This window comes from Haliotis cracherodii, unplaced genomic scaffold, assembly GCF_022045235.1.
Source record: "Haliotis cracherodii isolate W230 unplaced genomic scaffold, xgHalCrac1.p SCAF_1, whole genome shotgun sequence".
NCBI classification, from domain to species: domain Eukaryota; kingdom Metazoa; phylum Mollusca; class Gastropoda; order Lepetellida; family Haliotidae; genus Haliotis; species Haliotis cracherodii.
In genome coordinates, this window is record NW_027266264.1 from 39,816,546 (window position 1) to 39,832,086 (window position 15,541).

A 15,541-nucleotide genomic window follows, 5' to 3' on the forward strand; every position below is an offset into this window, starting at 1 on the left:
ATGACACTACACTGGCCGATAAAATTAAAACATTGTTCAGAGAACAGGGAATAACAATTGCCAGTATTTTAACCGCGTTGGGATTCATTATATCAACTTTGACTCTCGCGTTAACCGGTGGCAGTCACCCGATCCAGGAAATATTACCTACTACTAGCACAGAGTTGTTAGCAACCATGACCTGCTACTAGTAGGTACAAAGACGGTCTCTACGTCTCTGGAGACTAACATTTACTGCTAGTACTAGCTAACAGCAAAGGACCATGTCTAAAATGATTTTCATTGGTCAACGAGTCTACGTCGACGGTATGCAGGCCAGGCTCTGTCTCAACAGAAAAATAAATAGATTACCGCAGAGCAACTTCAGCCTGTAACCAGCTAGCTTTCTAGATGTAGAAGTAGCTTCGTAATGGTGAAATGCGCCATGCAAACCATTCAACCACCATTCCAGTATGTTCCCAGTCACCTGGAATTACAAATAGAATCTACATTATCATGAAGAAAATTATACAGTAACCATTGACAATTACATCACCAGCTTTTCACATGACCTCGTCATGCATCATCATCCGCCGCCATTTTGTGTAAGGTCACGTCATTTGTTCCACTGAACCTAGGCCAAGTTTAGACTAGTTAATTGTGTCTTTTCTCTAAATAGAGCACAACAAACGTGGGTGTTTTCATAACAATAAATACTCTTCAATATTCCTACCATTGCCACAAATGGGAACGTAATGTCGTGCGTGTTTTCTACAGGTAGCCTTGCATTCTTTGCGTCCCTAGAAACAACGTCGACGTGCACAAGCAAGGTCACGCATCATAAATGCCGTTTATTCTAAAAGAAAGAGTGCTTTACCGAAACAGTGTGTCCTACAGTACCACCTATCGTATATTGTATTGGAGTTGTTGCCTGGTATCAAGCGCCCATGTTTTGACGCGAATCACTTGCATCCAAAGACGATTGGGTCACGTTCCTTTTCAGAATCGCTCGTTTCTTCTAGTCCAACTGGTAGTAATTACTAGTAATTAGTACTTACATATATATACTATTATATGTCGTATTTTGTTTACATTTCAGCAGTATGCATCGGAGGCAGGAAATTTATTCAAGCTCTGAAGTCCCAAACAACTGAAAATGCTCCAAAACACCATCACGTAACCCTGGTATTCTCAAAGTGCTGATGAAAGTGTTTGTTTTGTAGGCCTAAATCTTTGTTGATAGTAGAGAGCCTGATTGATAGACTTTATAACAAGTCATGATCAATATTCCCCAACTGTTAGTTAATTATACTGGTCAGTCTACATCTGTATTGTTTCTTTGCAACCTCTGTCAACAAACTCAAATTTATCCATTTATACCTGAATAATTGTGTTGTCATATTTTAAGATTATGACTAGGCCTACAGCATCTAACTAACTGTAATCCTCTGATAACTAAATGTCTGAAGGCAAAATACCATTTTATTGATGAATATACCTCCATTTAACTCATACAATTTAGTGTAGGGTGTAATGTTGGAATGTTTTTGTTGACAGTAGCAAACACTACATCTGCCTATGAACAATGGACAGAACTGAGAATACCATATCATGAACCGTAGTGAACACTGCTGGCAACATCCTGTTTTAGTAAGTATAATTGAATCCCCAATTATAATGTCATTGTACATACAAAAAATGACATAGTGTTGTTTTTAAATAGTGATCTGTTTGGCAGTGTTTTATATATTGTATATTTTTCATTTCACTTTGTCTACTGGCCTGCATATGTCCTTGTCATTTTCCTGTTATTTCTGATACATTCCAAAATAAGATTTGTCTGTACAGTACCAGCACACTTTAATAAGGACTAAGAGCAAATGTGCCTATTTCTCAGTGTTTTAGACAATTTGTGTTGTACCCAAATAGAGGGAATATTGTTACTGTAGTTCTTGTCATTGTCTTGGTGGCAAGTGCCACATGATCATGGGCACCACTTCAGCATGTTTAGTTATACACATTTACCAGTGAAGATCAGGGTCAGAACTGGTCTTCAGCAAACCATGCTTGCTTTAAGAGGCGACTATCCTTGTCATAAGAGGCGACTAACGTGATTGAGGGGTCAGGCTCAGAGACTATGTTGATGCATGTCATCGTATCCCATTGGCATGGATTGATGCCCACGATGTCATTTACTGGATTGTCAGGTCCAGATTTGATTATTGTCAAAGCACGAATATTGCTTAGTACAGCATTAAACAACAAACGAACAAAGTTATACAGTTCAATTTTTTAAATAATCTTATACTCTAGTATTATAATGTGCTATTTTTATTGATTATTATGAATACAGACTGTTTGTATCAGTTTGTAAGAGACACAAACCAAGGTCACACAACTATCTGCACATGCTTTGTCGTAACACAATTAATACAGTATCTTCAGGTTATGTATGTTTGTAAAATGTGCTAGAAAGTGTCCACTTTAGTTGTAAAATCAGTATCTTCCTCACAACAGAGCTAATGTGCACTACCTTGTTGTGGTATTTTCTGTTGAACTCGTCTCTGTCTTTCTCAAGTTATGTTTGTGCAAGGTGCCTACCTGGTGTATTGATAATATTACCTGACAAGAGTCAAGTTTGCTCATCATATTCTGAAATACGTGTCTCCAATCTAATAGAAATGGGAAAAGTAATACAAGCGAGTCACCATCATTTTAACCGGTGCTAGGGATGTCAGCATAAAGTATATGTTTTTTTATTAATATCATAAATATTAAAACTCTTTGCACCTGAATTGGAAGAATTGAACATTATAAGAAAACTGCTATGTTCCTTTTCAGCTGACAGGCTGTTTGTGGAAGATGTAAGGTCAAGTGCTAGGGCCCCCTGTTTAGTTTAGACCTACATTGTAAATGTTGTGCACTAGGCCATGCACTACAGGGTTTACCCAAGCCTCTTAAAACTGGGGACAAATTCAATTTCTAATCTTAAAAATATCATCTTGATTCTCTAATCATACTGTTAAAATTATGTTTTACGTACTTATCTAATCTCTCTGGAATTCCTAATCCAATTAGATAGTAATGTCCAATATTTTTTAATATATTTGCAGATAACAAATTGCTATAGACTAATAAGGCAACTGCTATATTATATTCTGACTCTTTACTGGACTCACCAGACTCTGCATTGTATACTACTGAACACAATGAAGTATCAACGTCTTTTCATTTCGGAATTCAAGTAGCAAGCGGTAGCCTGTTGTCTGGTACTTTAAAGTATACTATAATGCATGTACTAATTCTTTATACTGTAAACACATAACATGTTTTGCTTGAGCAATTCTTCCTGAAAAGACCCCAAATTTGAAACGCAAGTCTAGTAATATTGTGCTCGATGTAGTAAGTCCAATTAATAATAGTCAATATGACAACACTAAAATCCTGTGTGGGCTAGTTGACCCATCATTTTGGGGCACAGACTGCTCATGTAATTCAATATATGGTGACAATGTTGCACGAGGTTCTGTTGTGTGTATTTCAATAACTTGCACATTTATGAACTTTAACCTTAATGTAATCCTTGAATCCATTGATGCTTTATTTTTACATTTCTTTAATAACCTACAATTGTTATGAAGCTGTCATTTTTTGTGTGGTTCCAGGAATAAAGTCACCAGAAATGTATTCAAAATTTTTATCTGAGTTTGAGTATGACCAACATGGCAGATATGTTTAAAATGTTGTTTTCTTCCACTTCTCAGACATGTAAGTTATTGTACCATAAGTCATCTATAGTGTAAAAACATGTTGATTCTTTTGTTTGCATATTTAGCTGTTCCAGAACTGTTAGATGATATTAAATTGCTGTAGAAGGAATTTATTTCCATCTATAATGTCATTATGGTATACCAGTGTGTATGACAATTGTTTTGAAATTCATCAATATCTTCAAATACGATTTATCGTATCCAGTGAATGACATGTAAGAAAGAAGGAAGTTAGGCAGCACCCAATCAGAGAGCGTACCATTAGACACATGTGATCAAAGGGGTTCCAATTCAACACATTGCCCTTATGTATGATGGTCACTGTCAAATGTTTTTCATGGATCTCTGTGTTTGAAAACCAACTCATCCTGAAAATAGGTTTCTGATTATATTGCCTATTAACTTACACAAGATACACAATTTTGAGTAATAAACAGTTGAATGTAGAAATCTGTTAATGTTGACAGGAAGAGAACAGTCATTATCTTAGGGTTATGTTGAATATCATTAACATGATTAAGGCTTTAATGACTTATTGATAAATAAGAAATATACACAGCAAATTCTGTCATTGTCATTGTAGTATTTGTCTATACTATTACTTAAACACTACATTAATAGCCATAATCACATTCAATTACAGGGATCGATTTCTCTACATACAAGCCCCACCAGTGCAGGTAAACACATTGCTGGGTCCACTTGCACAGAACAATCTTAGCACTTCAATTATTGTAAATCCTTAAGATCACGATCTTAGGCTTCAGCTACAATCACTGTCCAACTGATCAAAGGGATTGTAGGCTATGATCATTGTAAGCTACAAGTGAAACTTACAATTGGTCCAAACCAGTCTGAAGTAGCTAAGATCGTTGTGGTCCCTGAATAAACTTGACAAAATGGCGTGCAGGACCTCATCTAATTCACATAAATATTCTACCTTATGTTCAAATATTGCCTCGTTATTTTGTTAACTTTATGATTCAAATCAACACTTTAATTTAAGATTTAACGTCAGAAATATCGTTAATTGCAATGGTGAACCACTTAACTATCGAATCGATAGCTAAAAGTAAAAGTACTCTACCCACCGGACTCAATGCTGAAAGAAGTGTTAAACAACATACCTTTTCACTAATCAAGGGAAGGATAAAAAGTTGTATGCAAGCGATTAGTAACGTCCGTGACCTTTTCGATAACTCAAGGGCAGCTAATCATAGTTTATACTCTAGATGAGAGTGGTTTCCCTTTGTGTAAGCATGTAGCGTAGAATCTACCTTGCCCAGTGTATTAATGTTGTAGAATCGCTGAGCTCCCCCTGTTATTCTTTTCGGTCCCATTTGTGTCAGTTATTTTTGTCTTTAGTTCATCATTAAATTAATCTACAAATAAATATTAGATGAAGTCAAACATGTTTAAATCTAAAATCGAGTTGGCAGGGGACGAGGGATTTTAAAATCTGAATTATAAAGAAAAGAAAAGTGTTTATTAAACAAGCAAATACACATGATGAGACATTTGAAATTTGTGTAAAATTTCCCATAAATAGCAAAAGTAAAATTTACACCTTCTTAAAATAATTATCAATATAATTAATACCAAGTGAATATATATTAAACAACTGCTTTCTCCAAACATTATTCATTATTATTATTTCCCATGCATTCTTGAAATCCTGCGTCTTCCTGTGTTTTGAAAAGGTACTCATAACATCCTTTGTCACAGCAACGAAAAGAAAGCATGAAGGATATATTTAGGATTTTACGAAAAGCTCCCCCATGTTATGTTATTAGGAAATATTTTTAGTATTATTTATTTTAATTTTCATAATGATTGTGTCACTAAATAATATATTTATTCGTATTTCAATACTTTTGATAAAAAAACATGAGTAGGTATTTCTCAAGTTGAAACAGATAACAATTCCTAAATCATGACACTATTAATGCCAACAAAAATATATGCCATCATTCTAGTAATCGTTTCCTTCAAATAATTGGCACCTTTCTTGAAACTGTGCAAGGTGCCATGGAGGGAGGTACATGTTGTGTCGTGAACAGTTCCACTTATTGTATACGCAGGCAACTGTAGACAGGAGTCGAGTTTAAGATATTTGTACCTCCACCGTTGAAGATTTCAATCTTAGATGAGCCGTCTTACAATCACACTAAGATGGGTTTGTGCAAGTGGAATAGGACAATTGTATGGTGATTGTAAAATTGATTGTAGCCGCCTAAGATCGATTGTAACTAAGATTGTTCTGTGCAAGTAGGCCCAGGTGTCGGTAACTATTAGGTGAGGTTAGGTCGCACCCAGTGCAGGTAACATTTCCAACCATAAGTGGAAAACTGAATTCTTTTAGAACTGGCTGCAAGTCTTTTGAATCCAGGAAACAAAAGTTCATGAAAATAGTGAAATACACAGGTGGTCTGAATGCATTGAACATGCTGGACTCTTCACAATTACCACTAGAACAGTCACTCATGAGGTAACAATCACAACAGACACTTTGAGACTTCTGTTTAAGGTTGTTTACTCGATATCATGATATGAAAAGGCATGTACAGATTCACCTCAAAATAAATTCTAGAGCACATTCTCAAGGGTTTTTTTTTCTTTGAATTTATTTAAAATTCAAAATAACAGAAAATTTTGGTGGTGCAACCTGCTTAGTTCACTTTGTTGCACCTGGTGCAGGTGGTAAGACAGAAAAAAATGAAATCGTACCCTGAATTATAGACCAAGGCCCCGATGACTATGACTATGGAGTAGCATTGATTATCATCGTCATATTTTTTATTTCAGTTGGCACACAACAGCATCCCTCCTGATCAAGTGAAAAGGAATCCTATGACACCGCTTGATCTTTGTCTGACATGGAAATCTGCAAATCAAATAAGGTGGAAGAATAACATCTGGTTAAAAAATTCATGTGGAAAAGTAAGGGTTTTTTTTACATTTTGGCTAAGATTAAACTTCCAAATTTCATCAGGGTTTTGAAAATTAAAGGATGATAAATTCCTCATGGCTTGTTATGTGTTATTTATCCACTGTTTCCTTTTTTTGGACTTTTATTTTTATAAAATATACATTAAATGTAAAACTAGGCAAAAAGTCAGCAAAATCAGTCAAAATCAAGAAGGTCCAAAATCGCAAACATAACTGCATTGAGGTGGGTGTCTGAGTTGAAGCAAATATTGATCTGAACAATAATCTGTCAGCAGGTCAAAAATCACCCACGTAACTGCTGTTATCTGAACACAGTTCAGGTTTGAGATTCACCATGAACTTTTCAGGTATTGAGGGGTTGTGGGGTCCAAAAGTCATCTGAAAATGATTGAATACATGAATAATGGACATGAAATTTAAATTACATCATAAAATAGAATGGTCATGTATGTAAAGACATGTTCAATAGTCACTTTCAAATTTATCTTCCTTTTAAGGTCGTCGAAAATAACATGGCTGCGGATATAACGACACAAAACATAGACCAATGTTGATATATGTTGGTTAGTTGCTTGTTATTGTAACAAGATGACAGTAATAATATCTAGATTCTAAATATGGCCACCATGTCAACCATATTGAATTTGTCGTCCATGCTAAATTATATTACATTGTACTTTGGGGCATAGTATTATTTTTTTAACTGCTGTTACTTTAACTGCACATACTTCACATGTGCCCCCTTATCTACATTTACTGCATTTTCGTTTAGTCCTTTTGGTTTTATGCATATACCGGTAAATTGGAGTGATGAATGGAAAATATCAACACTGTAAATGGTGACACAGGAGTGTATTAAATGTAATGAATTGATCTAAGTGTTAAAATGAAAATGATATTGAGAAAACAGCCACATAATAAAATATATAAGTACCCTTTATCAGAGCGGCAAATCAGTTCTAGAAATGTGAATTTTATTGGGATTCCAAACTGTATATTTGTTCAAGATAAGGATTTGAAATATCTGATGTTGGTTCTTTTTGTAATGTTGCAACATAAACATAAATACAGTCATCCCTTGCTAAAACACCCTTCATGAAATACCACAGATAGGGTTAAACTTCAGGTAAAATACATGGGTCCCATACATTTAAATACTTCCCCCACAAACGCATTTTTAGGTCATCGGAAATAGCATATCAACAAATCTGCTCTGAAATTATGCAAGTTAGTCCTGTTGTAAGGATGCACATATGTTCTTGAGAAGTGTTCATTGTATACATCTAGACTTAGGACATATGTTTGCAATCTATTTGATTAAGTTTAGTCATATTTTTTATTTGAAACACTATGTGCTTCTTAAAACACTTGCCTTCAACTATTTGTTCTTATGTTTTTGATCATGCAACTTTCTATGTACTTATTGGGTTGGAATTATCAAAAGGGTAGCAGTTTTGGGGCACCATTGTTGAGAAATATGCCAGAAAATAAATCTTGAAAGTGTGCTTTCACTAATTGTTGTTAATAAAGTGTATAAATGGGCTGAGAAATGTGTGAATTTGAAACATTTGAAATATTTTATTTAAGGTTTGAGATAAAATGCAAATTTTACAGTATTTTAACAGAGCTCCAGATAAGATTTTTGATTCAGTTTTTTGTGGTTTCAGATATCTGCTTTAAAGTGATGTCATGAACTGGATGCTGCACTCTTGATTCCAACACTAATATTGTCATGACCAAATGTTAAAGTTCATATTCAGCAAGTTGAAGATAACTGACACCATCTTTAAGTATAAGTTTCACAAATATGATATTCAGAAGTTTTTTGTTTTCACTACTGATGTATATATAGTATAAAAAAATGGATTTCTGTATAGAATAGAATAAAGTATTGGAATACATGTGATACTAGTTGTGTTTCCGTCACCACAATCTCACTAAAATCAGACCTTAGTTCTCGCTACCACTAAACAAAGACCTGAAGAAATCCCATTAGGAGTCACGTCAGAATGACCTTTCATTCGACCAATCAGAGCGTCGCTTACCAGATCATGAAAGTGACAGTCAGAATGTGATTTCTAATCATACAACCTCGAAAACTTTAACACGGGCTATTCCGAAAGATAGTTACGGGTTTAACGACTGAATCCATACAATGTAGACCATCTATTAGCCACTCCAGAATGTTCTTTTGTTTAGTTTTCAAATTTGTAATCAAGAATTTGTCCAAATATGTTTCGAAGCGTAGTCGCCAATTTGAAATTAGTGCTGTAAAGCACGAGAAAGCTGCCCTCTGATTGGTCATTCTATTGGTCGGTCAAAGTTCGCACAAAGTCGGTCTGACGTGACCCGTACTGGGATGTCCTCAGATCTTTGTTTGGCAGTAGCAAGAACTATGGTCTGATTTTAATGAGATTGTCGTCACCATAGTGTGGATGTTTTATGCTGTTTGAGAGAAAAGATGGCCTAATGGTCTAAAATGCTTCAACACTGCAGAGTTGTGTCAATTGGTTATGTGAGGATCCATTCTGATCACTGGTTTGGAGAATAGTGACCTTAAGCTGAACAGATGGACATGTGGCAGTGTGATTCGAAAGTGAGACACAAATTTATGCAACCACATGAGGTATTGTGGTGCTGAAACGAAGGATCATATTCTGGATTTGAACCCATGACCAGTACATCAAGTTCCATCAACCATGACAATTGGGACACCTGTGCACCCAAGTTTCTCTCACTCTACTTCAACAAAATTGCAGTACCATAAAGGCAGAAATTAATAAGTAGGGTCTGTGTGACTAATAAAGCAGTTTCTTGTCACTTTTCGGCCCAGTTTTATATCACAATTAGATATATATTGGGTAGGAACACTAACCCTAGAACCTTACGATTCTTGTTCTTTTGAGATTCCGTAACAGCTGCGTCTGATTCAAGAATAATTCTAGTTTTACATCACTGTCGGACATATATTGAATAGAAGCCCTAACCCTAGCACCTTATCATTCATGTTTCTTTTGAGATACGAGAACATCAGCGTCTGTATCAGGAATAATCCAGTTTTACATCACTGTCGGACATATATTGAGTAGAAACCTTAACCCTAGCACCTTATCATTCATGTTTCTTTTGAGATACGAGAACATCAGCGTCTGTATCAGAAATAACCCAGTTTTACATCACAATTAGACATATATTGAGTAGAAACCCTAACCCTAGCACCTTATCATTCATGTTTCTGTTGAGATTTCGTGACATCTGCGTCTGATTCAAGAATAACGCAGTTTTACATCACTGTCGGACATATATTAAGTAGAAACCTTAACCCTAGACCCTTATCATTCATGTTTCTGTTGAAAGTTTGTGACATCTGCGTCTGATTCAAGAAAAACGCAGTTTTACATCACTTTCGGACATATACTGAGTAGAAACCCTAACCCTAGCACCTTATCATTCATGTTTCTGTTGAGATACGAGAACATCAGCGTCTGATTCAAGAATAGCGCAGTTTTACATCACTGTCGGACATATACTGAGTAGAAACCCTAACCCTAGCACCTTATCATTCATGTTTCTGTTAAGATACGAGAACATCAGCGTCTGTATCAGGAATAACCCAGTTTTACATCACAATTAGACATATATTAGGTAGAAATCCTAACCCTAGCACCTTATCATTCATGTTTCTGTTGAGATACGAGAACATCAGCGTCTGTATCAGAAATAACCCAGTTTTACATCACAATTAGACATATCTTAGGTAGAAACCCTAACCCTAGCACCTTATTCATGTTTCTGGTGAGATACGAGAACATCAGCGTCTTTATCAGGAATAATCCAGTTTTACATCACTGTCGGACATATATTGAGTAGAAACCCTAACCCTAGCACCTTATCATTCATGTTTCTGTTGAGATACGAGAACATCAGCGTCTGTATCAGGAATAACCCAGTTTTACATCACAATTAGACATATATTAGGTAGAAACCCTAACCCTAGCACCTTATCATTCGTGTTTCTGTTGAGATACGAGAACATCAGCGTCTGTATCAGGAATAACCCAGCTTTACATCACAACTAGACATATATTAGGTAGAAACCCTAACCCTAGCACCTTATCATTCATGTTTCTGTTGAGATACGAGAACATCAGCGTCTGTATCAGGAATAACCCAGTTTTACATCACAATTAGACATATATTAGGTAGAAACCCTAACCCTAGCACCTTATCATTCGTGTTTCTGTTGAGATACGAGAACATCAGCGTCTGTATCAGGAATAACCCAGCTTTACATCACAACTAGACATATATTAGGTAGAAACCCTAACCCTAGCACCTTATCATTCATGTTTCTGTTGAGATACGAGAACATCAGCGTCTGTATCAGGAATAACCCAGTTTTACATCACTGTCGGACATATATTGAATAGAAGCCCTAACCCTAGCACCTTATCATTCATGTTTCTTTTGAGATACGAGAACATCAGCGTCTGTATCAGGAATAATCCAGTTTTACATCACTGTCGGACATATATTGAGTAGAAACCTTAACCCTAGCACCTTATCATTCATGTTTCTTTTGAGATACGAGAACATCAGCGTCTGTATCAGAAATAACCCAGTTTTACATCACAATTAGACATATATTGAGTAGAAACCCTAACCCTAGCACCTTATCATTCATGTTTCTGTTAAGATACGAGAACATCAGCGTCTGTATCAGAAATAACCCAGTTTTACATCACTGTCGGACATATATTGAGTAGAAACCTTAACCCTAGCACCTTATCATTCATGTTTCTTTTGAGATACGAGAACATCAGCGTCTGTATCAGAAATAACCCAGTTTTACATCACAATTAGACATATATTGAGTAGAAACCCTAACCCTAGCACCTTATCATTCATGTTTCTGTTGAGATTTCGTGACATCTGCGTCTGATTCAAGAATAACGCAGTTTTACATCACTGTCGGACATATATTAAGTAGAAACCTTAACCCTAGACCCTTATCATTCATGTTTCTGTTGAAAGTTTGTGACATCTGCGTCTGATTCAAGAAAAACGCAGTTTTACATCACTTTCGGACATATACTGAGTAGAAACCCTAACCCTAGCACCTTATCATTCATGTTTCTGTTGAGATACGAGAACATCAGCGTCTGATTCAAGAATAGCGCAGTTTTACATCACTGTCGGACATATACTGAGTAGAAACCCTAACCCTAGCACCTTATCATTCATGTTTCTGTTGAGATACGAGAACATCAGCGTCTGTATCAGGAATAACCCAGTTTTACATCACAATTAGACATATATTAGGTAGAAACCCTAACCCTAGCACCTTATCATTCGTGTTTCTGTTGAGATACGAGAACATCAGCGTCTGTATCAGGAATAACCCAGCTTTACATCACAACTAGACATATATTAGGTAGAAACCCTAACCCTAGCACCTTATCATTCATGTTTCTGTTGAGATACGAGAACATCAGCGTCTGTATCAGGAATAACCCAGTTTTACATCACTGTCGGACATATATTGAATAGAAGCCCTAACCCTAGCACCTTATCATTCATGTTTCTTTTGAGATACGAGAACATCAGCGTCTGTATCAGGAATAATCCAGTTTTACATCACTGTCGGACATATATTGAGTAGAAACCTTAACCCTAGCACCTTATCATTCATGTTTCTTTTGAGATACGAGAACATCAGCGTCTGTATCAGAAATAACCCAGTTTTACATCACAATTAGACATATATTGAGTAGAAACCCTAACCCTAGCACCTTATCATTCATGTTTCTGTTAAGATACGAGAACATCAGCGTCTGTATCAGAAATAACCCAGTTTTACATCACAATTAGACATATATTGAGTAGAAACCCTTACCCTAGCACCTTATCATTCATGTTTCTGTTGAGATTTCGTGACATCTGCGTCTGATTCAAGAATAACGCAGTTTTACATCACTGTCGGACATATATTAAGTAGAAACCTTAACCCTAGAACCTTATCATTCATGTTTCTGTTGAAAGTTTGTGACATCTGCGTCTGATTCAAGAAAAACGCAGTTTTACATCACTTTCGGACATATACTGAGTAGAAACCCTAACCCTAGCACCTTATCATTCATGTTTCTGTTGAGATACGAGAACATCAGCGTCTGATTCAAGAATAGTGCAGTTTTACATCACTGTCGGACATATACTGAGTAGAAACCCTAACCCTAGCACCTTATCATTCATGTTTCTGTTAAGATACGAGAACATCAGCGTCTGTATCAGAAATAACCCAGTTTTACATCACAATTAGACATATATTGGGTAGAAACCCTAACCCTAGCACCTTATCATTCATGTTTCTGTTGAGATACGAGAACATCAGCGTCTGTATCAGGAATAACCCAGTTTTACATCACAATTAGACATATATTAGGTAGAAATCCTAACCCTAGCACCTTATCATTCATGTTTCTGTTGAGATACGAGAACATCAGCGTCTGTATCAGAAATAATCCAGTTTTACATCACAATTAGACATATATTAGGTAGAAATCCTAACCCTAGCACCTTATTCATGTTTCTGTTGAGATACGAGAACATCAGCGTCTGTATCAGGAATAATCCAGTTTTACATCACTGTCGGACATATATTGAGTAGAAACCCTAACCCTAGCACCTTATCATTCATGTTTCTTTTGAGATACGAGAACATCAGCGTCTGTATCAGGAATAACCCAGTTTTACATCACAATTAGACATATATTAGGTAGAAACCCTAACCCTAGCACCTTATCATTCATGTTTCTGTTGAAAGTTTGTGACATCTGCGTCTGATTCAAGAAAAACGCAGTTTTACATCACTTTCGAACATATACTGAGTAGAAACCCTAACCCTAGCACCTTATCATTCATGTTTCTGTTAAGATACGAGAACATCAGCGTCTGTATCAGGAATAACCCAGTTTTACATCACAATTAGACATATATTAGGTAGAAACCCTAACCCTAGCACCTTATCATTCATGTTTCTGTTGAGATACGAGAACATCAGCGTCTGTATCAGGAATAACCCAGCTTTACATCACAACTAGACATATATTAGGTAGAAACCCTAACCCTAGCACCTTATCATTCATGTTTCTGTTGAGATACGAGAACATCAGCGTCTGTATCAGAAATAACCCAGTTTTTCATCACAATTAGACATATATTGAGTAGAAAGCACCTTATCATTCATGTTTCTGTTAAGATACGAGAACATCAGCGTCTGTATCAGGAATAATCCAGTTTTACATCACTGTCGGACATATATTGAGCAGAAATCCTAACCCTAGCACCTTATCATTCATGTTTCTGTTAAGATACGAGAACATCAGCGTCTGTATCAGGAATAACCCAGTTTTACATCACAATTAGACATATATTAGGTAGAAACCCTAACCCTAGCACCTTATCATTCATGTTTCTGATGAGATACGAGAACATCAGCATCTGATTCAAGAATAACGCAGTTTTACATCACTGTCGGACATATATTAAGTAGAAACCTTCACCCTAGAACCTTATCATTCATGTTTCTGTTAAGATACGAGAACATCAGCGTCTGTATCGGGAATAACCCAGTTTTACATCACAATTAGACATATATTAAGTAGAAACCCTAACCCTAGCACCTTATCATTCATGTTTCTGTTAAGATACGAGAACAGCAGCGTCTGTATCAGGAATAACCCAGTTTAACTTCACTGTCGGACATATATTGGGTAGAAACCCTAACCCTAGAACCTCATGATTCATATTTGTTGAGATTTCATAACATCAGCGTCTGTATCAAGAATAACCCAGTTTTACATCACTGTTGGACATGTATTGAGTGGAAACCCTAACCCTTGAACCTCATGATTCTTGTTTCTGTAGAGATTTCGTGATATCTGCGTCATAATAAAGAATAATCCAGTTTTACATCACTGTTGGACACATATTGGGTAGAAACTCTAACCCTAGCAACTCATGATTCATGAAATACGATAACATCAGCGTCTGTATCAGGAATAACCCAGTTTAACATCACCGTCGGACATATATTGGGCAGAAACCCTAACCCTAGAACCATGTAATTCCTGTTTCTGTTTATATTTAGCGACATTAGCGTCTGATTCAAGAATAACGCAGCTTTATGTCACTGTCGGATATATATTGGGTAGTAACCATTACCAAAGCACCTCGCGATTCATGTTTCTGTTGAGATAATATGGTGACATCATAATTTGGGACTGTCTAACTTACCATCTGTTTTGATGTAAATTCCTAATCTGTAGCATTGATTGCCAGGATTGTAATGTAAGCTGTATCAAGGCCGCTGGTAAATGTATTGTGGACAAGGCAAATCAGTGGCTGACAAGATCAGCAAAACCCATACCATTGGGCACATTAACACAATCAGCCATTTGACATGTCATTCGGTGATGAATACATGAACACATTCATGCCTACATAATACTGTTTATCCTTGTCATAATCAATCAACTACAAACAAAATTCATCATTTTGCTAGTTCTTTATTGTTGAGGAAACAATAAACATAAATGTAACACATGAAAAGAGTTTTGCCTCAAAATGCTGAAAACAGTGTAAGTGAAGAAATTCCATGCACAGTATATCTGTAAGATGCTATATTCACCATATATGATAATCGATATTATGAATGAAAAAAACACACCTCACATTATGAAACAATATATAATATGAATCATATGTTTAGATGTACAGTACTGTCCATGAGAATAGGGAGAAACACTGTCCCTCCACACAGTAGCAAACTGATGCTACTCCCT

At 36.1% G+C, this 15,541-nt stretch overlaps 1 long non-coding RNA gene across 1 annotated transcript; it reads left to right on the plus strand.

Annotated features, from left to right (window-relative positions):
* The first annotated feature begins 1,542 nt into the window (after window positions 1-1,542).
* Window positions 1,543-8,551, plus strand: LOC139464445 (uncharacterized). The gene is made up of 4 exons (XR_011653109.1): window positions 1,543-1,629; window positions 4,393-4,429; window positions 6,555-6,649; window positions 8,366-8,551. It is a non-coding gene; the product is annotated as an uncharacterized lncRNA (long non-coding RNA).
* Window positions 8,552-15,541: the final 6,990 nt, after the last annotated feature.